A 9,257-nucleotide genomic window follows, 5' to 3' on the forward strand; every position below is an offset into this window, starting at 1 on the left:
ATGTTAACTTTTTTGGTTATACACAGTGACTGTGAATGATATTTTTAATGGGGCGAGTGTACGCGAGATGCACTTTCGACTTCGCCAGTTCCCGTGAGGCAGCAATATTCTTCAGCCTTCATTTTATTCGTTCATACTCTTACGAGGTTCTAGAACACTCTACCAACGCCAAAAAAGTTGGTTGCATTAAAATTAATATATAATAAATAAATGAGTAGTGCAAATAAACAAATAAAAACACAGAAAAATTGCGAATAAAAATGATGGTGCTGCCCTCTCTTACCGAGTTGTCGATTCATCAATGACGCTGTTTCTTGCAAGCGTCGTGGAGTGACGCCACAAGCGTATCAACGGCCTGTTTCCCGAACATTGCGCGCTCCTGGTGCGCGCTTAAAAATAACTATGTGCGCCTTCTTGCAAAGCATGGTGGAGCTTGACCTTGGTGGCGGCATCCTCCCAGACAGGCCCTCCCGGGCAGACCGAAGACGTCTGGAGGAGGGGAGATGATGTGTTACCAGAACCAATTGGCTGCGATTCTCAACAGCTGTGCACCGCTCTGCGGCGACCAGGGAAATTGCTTCTTGTGCTCGGCGTTTTCAAGCGCTTAAAAATAAGCTCTACTGCATCGGAGGGCTATCCCGGCGAAAATGCTTCATGACTTTGCCCCGCACTGAGACTCACAGTCTTTCCTTCTTCTTCAGGGCGCCTCTGTGCGTATTAAGAAATTCTAAACCTGTGACCTCTATTTGCTTGAAACTGTCAGTTTACGCACCGAAACTACAATACGATCATGAGATACATTGCACTGATGGGCTCCGAATTGATTTTGACCGAATGGGGTGCTTTGAATGTGTATTGAAATAGAAGCACACGGGCGTTCTTGCATCTCGAGCCCCCATAGAAATAAGTTCGCCGTGGCTGGGAATGAGACCGGTATCCTCGAAATTAGCAGCGCAACATGTGAAACGAACAGCTTTGGCAGTGGCAAATCTTTCACTTGTAGAGACTTCATATTTATTAAGGTGAATTGCATGTTTTCGGTGCGTGAAGCGGGCACTTGAATTCACAAACTAGGCGCAATATATGCCCGAAACAGGCAGTATGAAATTTTCGCAAATCACATTTCGTTTGTGGCCGCCTTCAATTCTTCTTCTTCTACTTCTTCTTTTTCTGGTATTGTTTGTTTGTGGCTTACAGAATATAGGATATACCCCTCTGGGGGACTGGCCAAGATGTCGTAGTTTGAAATTTACTCAATAATTTGAACAATGTAGAATAATTGAGGAATAAATAAAAAAATGTAGGACTAGGTAGTATATAAAAATCGTAGTTCCCTGTGAAATTGTGCACCTTATATATATATATATATATATATATATATATATATATATATATATATATATATATATATTGTTTGTTTGTGGCTTACAGAATATAGGATATACCCCTCTGGGGGATTGGCCAAGATGTCGTAGTTTGAAATTTACTCAATAATTTGAACAATGTAGAATAATTAAGGAATACATAAAAAATGTAGGACTAGGTAGTATATAAAAATCGTAGTTCCCTGTGAAATTGTGCACCTTATATATATATATATATATATATATATATATATATATATATATATATATATATATATATATATATATATATATATATATATATATATATATATATATATATGTATATATATATATATATATATATATATATATATATATATATATATATATATATATATATATCAACACAGAGAACTTGTTCAATAGCGTAAGTAGCGGAGACAGTCAGTTTTAAGAAGCAGCTTCAACTGGGACAACACGTATGTGCGTGTCATTATTGTAATAGTATAACACGCGCCGCTTTTTATGCATTATCTCATAACTTTCCACGTGAATACTATGTTAACCGATGAGTGCCTCCCGAACAGTACATGTCTGTATCATTCAATGAATTTTTTAATGACTACAAGCAGCTCCCTAAGAATGGAGTTTTTTAAGTGCGAAGCAATCCGTAGAGAACCTAACATACTTTCAGCGTTTCTGTCTATATTTCCTACTGGCCAAGTATACGTCTTTGTGCTTAAGTAGTTGCCTGATCAGTTTAGTATACACCAAACTGGCACAGGGGGGCATGAGATTATGGGAATATGTCTCTTGTGCCAACATAAATAACGTGAAAGTCATGTCATGTACGTTAGGAAACTTCTTCTTTCAGTCATGCATGTGTCCCCCACCCGTGTAACAGCGGCTGCGGTATGCGGGCATGTGCCTTAAAATTTGTATCAGAGTGGCGACAATGGACGTCGGTAATTTAAAATCAAGAACCTAAAGAAATCCGGCATCTACAACGTTGATCCGATGGCTGCAAAAAATAATAATCAGGATCCCAGCAGGAATTGAATTAAAACAATTCGTATGGAAGTAATTTTACCACGGAACCAGGAGGTCTTGAATATAAAGGTACTGTGCAGACATCAAGTCTGCGCAAAGTGATTGCGGTTAAACTGCTAGCTACCTGAATGTATAACAAGAAGATTTGTGTACTCCTACTATACAGACGCATGTTATGCCGGCTTAACATGAATTATGGCTTCAGTGTCGGCTCCGCTGTTATAACAGTCTCATAAGCATTATATGCGCACTCATATTAATGAGCAAGCTATTGCCGCGTGCATAGTTGCGTTTAAAGCTGCGAGATTGCGACAACAATAAAGATTGTGGATTTTCTCGAGAGGCGCAGCGCAGGTGAGTGAAGAAGACGAAAATCTTAGTGGTCTTGTTTTGAGAGCGTTTCTATGAGTTCTACTATACTTAGTTCTACTCTCTGTTTTCCTAAATAAACCCCCTGTATTTTTTAACTCACGACAGTGGTGGAAATGCTGGGTACTAACACCTCATTACCGCACCCCTGTGAGAAGCCCTGAGTCAGCCCTATGAGACAGCCACGCGTGGAGACGCCTGTGCACCGCTCAAGCTGTCGCCTTCAAGGTCTTGGACCAGAACTTGGCCTTTTAGAAGGAGCAACACTTCCGACAGCCACCCCTTCTCAAGAAATGGCACTTTCAAAGATACCTGCAAATGTGGCGGTCCAGATTATGCTTTTGCTCAACCATTTCATGACCAGCCGAACGAAGATGCGCAAGACTGGCTTGAGCAGTTTGAACGTGTAGCTAAATCGAACCACTTGAGTCTCGATGAGAAGCTCTTCCACGTATACTTCGCCCTTGAAGACGGCACGGATACGTGCTTTATCAACCGGCAATATTGACGACATGGGAGGAGTTTCGCCATCAGTTTCTTGACACCTTCGGTAACGCAGACCGACGCGAAAACGCACAACGCCTTCTTGAAGGACGCACCCAACAGCTGCATGAAAGCGTCGCCATGTTTGCTAAATATGGTGCATTTGTGCCACCGCGCGGAACCCAACATGCCCGAGGCTCAAAAGCTAAGCCATCTCATGAGGGGCACCAGAGAGCAGCAGTTTGTTGGCCTTGTGCGTAATCCGCAAACAGTGGATGAGTTCATCAGGGAAGCCACCGCAATAGATCGTGCCCTGCAGCAACGGTAGCGTCAGTCTGACCGCCCGACCACCGGCGCAGCTGTAGGCACCGCCGCACTTACCGCAAACGACGAGTTTTCTCTACGCCACCTGATTCGACAGATCGTGTGTGAGGAGATTGCGAAGCAGAACGCAAGGTAGATTTTGCAGTCAGGGGCTCGCGCAGCAGGAGTCTATGGTTGCCTCCGTTACTGAAGTCGTGTACCATGAACTTCGACAAGCGTTTGCCTCTCTTGACCAATATTCCGCTCCGCGCTACCAACCGAACTCATGTACCTACGCAAACGCTGTGCGTCGTGCATTGGCTTCAGAACCATTCTACCAGCTGAATGGTTCCAGCTATGCAGACGTTGTTCGTCGACCCACGTCCATGGCAGCGCCGCAGTACCTCGAACCGTATCCTGTGGCAGCCTGGGCCCAGCAGAATTTTGCCAGGCGACCCTATATGCGGAAGAACGACATATGGCGCACTGCTGATCGCCGACCACTCGGCTACAACTGTGGAGAGCCAGGGTACATTTATCGTTTTTGCCCAAATCGCCGAGCTGAATACCGCGAGAGTACACCTACCGCTACGCGCCGACAGTTCGACGAAAACCGTGTCCCCATTGACGACGACCAGGCTGGGCGGCGGGAAGGCTCTTCTACCTTCCGGACGCGCTCACCATCTCCGGCTCGTTTTGCTTCACCAAGCCGCCGTAGTTTTGCTGACGCCGTCAGAGGACGGTCTCCCAGCCCACGGCGCTGAAACTGAAGGCAGCAACCTCTGAGGGAACGGTTACAAACCGTCGAACTGTTGAAAATCCCCCACTGCTGCTGAAACACGTGAAAGACGACGATGAAAATTCCGTCGAGAAAACTATGACTGCCAACCTCGCTGTGACAATTGATGGCTTTGAAGTGATGGCCTTAGTGGACACGGGTGCAGACTTTTCCATCATGAGTCGACGATTGGCAGACGAACTCAAGAAAGTCAGGATGAAATGGACGGGTTCTTATATCCGAAATGCTGGAGGCCAGATAATGAGACCCACGGGAAAATGTACAACAAGACTCACGATTCATAATGTGGCTTTCGTAACCAAATTTCTGATCCTACCGCAGCGCTGCAAACTGTGATACTGGGAATGGACTTCTTATAATAGTACGGCGCTGTGGTCCACCTACGTGATGGTGTGATTACATTCGCCGCTGACAAGCCTGTGACCCATGATCCAGACCAACAACCCAGGGTGTTACATGTGGTTGACGACGACGTCTGCGTGCCACCACTGTCATGTAGTCTTGTTTCCGTGTGTTGCGGTGGGCACTGTAAGGAAGAAGCCATAGCAAAACGCATAACTACCCTGCTCTTTCGCCAAGGCATTGCCATCGCTCGTGGAATCGTCAGCTTAGTGGATGGGCGTGCAGAGCTGCTTCTGACCAACTTCACGAATGAGCGCAGGCACATCGGTAAAGGCATGGCTGTGGCATACCTCGAGGAGCTCGACTACTCTCACGACTTTCTTGTTATGCAAGGGGAAGCCGCAGCCCGATTAGCCCCGCATACTCTACCAGTCGACATCGGTCTGAGTCAAACTAACACTGACTGAAAGATGTCGTCCTATGGAGCTGCTCAACCAGTTCAAGTACTGCTTCTCATCGACGTAACTAGTGGGTCAAACGCCTCTGACTATACATCGTGTCATTATGGAAGACACAGCAAGACCGATCCAACAGAACCCTCATTGCGTCGCTCACAAAGAACGTGACGTAATCCAGCAGCAAGTCAAGAAGATGCTAGAGAATGATGTAATCCAGCCGTCAAAGAATCCTTGGGCATCGCCAGTAGTACTCGTGAAAAAGAAAGATGGCAGCTTGCGTTTCTGCATCGATTACCATAAGCTTAAGCACGTTACGAAAAAAAGATGTTTGTCTATTACCGTGGATCGATGACTCTTTCGACAGGCTACGGCATGCGCGCTACTTCTCGTCAGTAGACCTTAAAAGTGGGTACTGGCAAATAGAAGTATATGAGCGCGACCGAGAAAAGACCCCCTTTGTGACTTGAGTCACGAAGGTGGTCGTTTTCTCCCTTTCGTCCTCCTCTTCGGTCTACGCTCAGCCTCATCCACGTTTCAGAGACTCATGAATGTCATTCTCTCCGGTCTGAAATGAAAAACATGCTTTGTGTACCTCCATGACGTGATTGTTTTTCGGCCACGTTTGAAGAACATCTAAAGCAGCTACTCTCAGTTTTTCAAGGCATATGGTGCGCTGGACTCACTCTGAAACCGGAAAAATGCCACTTCGGCTTTGAAGAACTCCAGTTCCCGGGAGACGTGGTCAGCCGCGAAAGTGTGAGGCCTGGCCCAGATAAAAATGCAGCCGTCGCAAATTTCGCAAGCCCTGTTGATAAGAAAGCGGTCAGGCGTTTCTTGGGTCTCTGCGCCTACTACCGGCGATTTGTAGCAGACTTTGCGCACATCGCCTATCCACTCACCCGCCTTACAAAAGAACTCGATGTGTTTGTACGGGCTGAAGAGCAAGAAGCTTAGTTCAATGAGCTGCAGGAGCGTCTACAAACACCACCCATCCTCACTCACTTTGACGAGGATGCACCAACAGTCACCCATACAGACGCCAGCAATGTGGGCCTAGGTGCTGTTCCTGTCCACTGCCAAGATGGTGCGGAAAGAGTTGTTGCCTAGACGAGCAGAACGTTGCCATGCACCGAGTCCAACTACTCAACAACTGAGAAGGAGTGTCTGGCTGGGGTTTGGGCAGTTGCGAAGTTCTCTTCGTACTTATATGACCGCGCTTTCTCAGTCGTAAGCAACCACCACTCTCTTTGTTTGTTCACCAACATGAAAGACCCATCTGTACGTTTGGCATGATAGAGCTTACGGCTCCAAGAGTATACGACATGGCCGTTGTTTACAAGTCCGGAAGGCATAACTCTGACGCCGACTGTTTATCAAGGTCACCGATTGAATCCCCAGCTACAGAGGTTGAAAAATTCACAGGTTTTTTAGGAGTTGTTGATGCGGCTATCATTTCGCGGCAACAACAAGATGATCGAGAGCTCAACTCGCTTATATAATTCTTGAATGAACGAGCCGCCAATGCACTGAGAGTGTTTTCGAAGAACTTATCATCATTCTGTTTACAGTATGGAATTCTCTACAAAAAGAATTTCTCGTGAACAGGTAGAAGCTATCTGCTGGTAGTTCATGAAACTCTCCGCAGCAAAATTTTACAAACCTGCCATGACGAAGCCACTGCGGGCCACCTCGGTTTCACAAGAACACTGACACATGTCAAAGAAAAATAAAAGAAAAAAGAAAAATGCAATGACTGCCAGCGGCGTAAAGTACCACCTGTCAAACCTGCTGGTCTGTTGCATTCTGTACCAGTGTCAGGAACTCCGTTTTCTCAAGTCGGAATGGACCTGCTGGGACCATTCCCGACATCGGAGAGCGGCAACAAATGGGTTATAGTGGCGACGTACTACCTCACGCGATACGCGGAGACCAAGGTGATTCTGAGTGGCCCTGCAGCTGAAGCGGCCCTGTTCTTCATTGAGAACATTGTCCTGGCACATCATGCGCCAGCTGTCGTCATAACAGACAAAGATACCACGTTTACAGTGGAGCTTTTGCACACTGTGCTTACGCTCAGTGGCACAGCGCATAGGAAGACGACAGCTTACCACCCACAAACGAATGGGCTTACAGAACGACTTAACAAGAAGATCGCTGACATGCTTTGCATGTACGTCGACGTGGAGCCCAAGAATTGGGACCGAATCTTGCTGTACATCACATTCGCCTATAATACCGCGCACCAAGAAACAACAAAAATGACGGGGTTCGCATTATTTCATGGCAGAGAAGTTACTACAAAGCTTGACGCCATGCTGCCTTATGATTGCAATGATTCCAACACAGACGCCGCAGACTTCACTGAGCACGCCGAGGAAGCAAGGCAGTTTTCCCGCGTCAGAATGATCAACCAGCAGCCACTTGACGCCCAACGGTACAAGCTTCGCCATCGATTCGTCGCTTACAACCAGGAAAAAGAGTTTGCGTTTGGTTTCCTGTACGACGGCGAGGCCTCACGGAGAAACTCCTACGCCGATACTTTGGACCCTACAAGGTTTCGTGCCGTCTTAGCGACGTGACGTACGAAGTCGCGCCCGACGCCTACTCCTGTTCTTAACGTCGCCAGCATCTGTCTGAGACAGTGCACGTGGTTTACATGAAGCCTTACCATTCTGAGTGATGTAAACACACGCTAGCCGCATCTCTACCTGGTGAGCGTTGGGACGACGCTCACTCTGGTGGGAGGGTAATGCAGCGTGAATAGCTGCGTCTAGCTGCGAGATAGCGACGACAATGAAGATCGGGGATTTGCTCGAGAGGAACAGCGTAGGCGATTGAAGAAGACGATAATCTTAGCGGCCCTCTTTTGAGAACGTCTGTTCTACTCTCCGTGAGAGTTCTACTCTCTGTGTTCCTAAATAAACACCCTGTATTTTATAACTCACGACACTATAATCAAGCGTTGCTCGGCAACGGACCAATGCGCTCACGAATGATACTCACGCCATCGCAGAGTAGCCCACATTTTGTTTCCTTAACAATTACGTTTGTGCCCGAACGTGAGTGCTGAGGTTTTGTCAGGTGACAAATTTTCTTTAAAACGTCAGTGTAGTGAATGCTACTACTCTATTTACAAAAACACGTCGATGTATAACCTGTAGCGCCTGTCCGAAAGAAAATAAGAAATGCGGCGTGGATGGTACTCGCTGTCATCTTCGAACGAAACCCATTCCCACAGTTCATGAAATCAGCCGAATTTCGAGGCGAAGCTGTTGTATGCCGGGGTTTACTAAGACTTCAGTGGCGCATTTCCATCACGGAAACAATGTTCCTGATCGTTTGTTAAAGAAAAATGTTCCTTTAGCAGGTATCGAACTGTTTAGCTCGCAATCCGCCGCCACAACAGCCAAGCACGCTATCCAGTCCGCGATGGCCACAGGTTCTAACTGTTGACAAACGCGCCTTATTTATTTCACACTTTTCTCTTAGATTGCTCTTCGTTACCATAATTCCCTATTACCGTGGCCTCCTCGATTAGCACCTGCAACGCGCGTCGGTTTCATTCGGCACGTTTTCACTATAGGAGTGCAATTTTGTCAATGCCTTAACGCACCGCGAGGTGGCAACCTTAGCCCAAGCGTTGGTCTCGCTCGTAGCATCCATCAAAACATAAAAAAATCTGCCTTGCCACACGCGCCTGCCTCACGTGGATCTATTAGCGCGGTTTACGCGCGCGCCGAGAAACATTCTGGTCGGCCTACAGTGGAGACGTGACGAGCTTTCTTAGATACCACGAAGTTTATTCACCCTTTAACAGGCCGAGTAAAGGCACCCATAGGACAATGCCTGCGTCCACTATGTGACACTCATCTTGTTATCACGCCTTTCTCTGATTATGCTTTGGCGATTAAACTATACAGATACCGCAGCAGCTTGTTTAATAAATTTATCATGGATGCTACTTTTCGGTATGGAGATGTACCAAGCGTCCCCTAAGATACATCGATGTTGATCGTGGCTAAATCTGCGAAAATTTAAAACATTAATTCGGCAAACCTTCCCTTATCAATGAACAGTATATTTACCCTTGTAAAGGCGTGTTTTACT

Source organism: Rhipicephalus microplus, chromosome X (assembly GCF_043290135.1).
Source record: "Rhipicephalus microplus isolate Deutch F79 chromosome X, USDA_Rmic, whole genome shotgun sequence".
Classification (NCBI taxonomy): domain Eukaryota; kingdom Metazoa; phylum Arthropoda; class Arachnida; order Ixodida; family Ixodidae; genus Rhipicephalus; species Rhipicephalus microplus.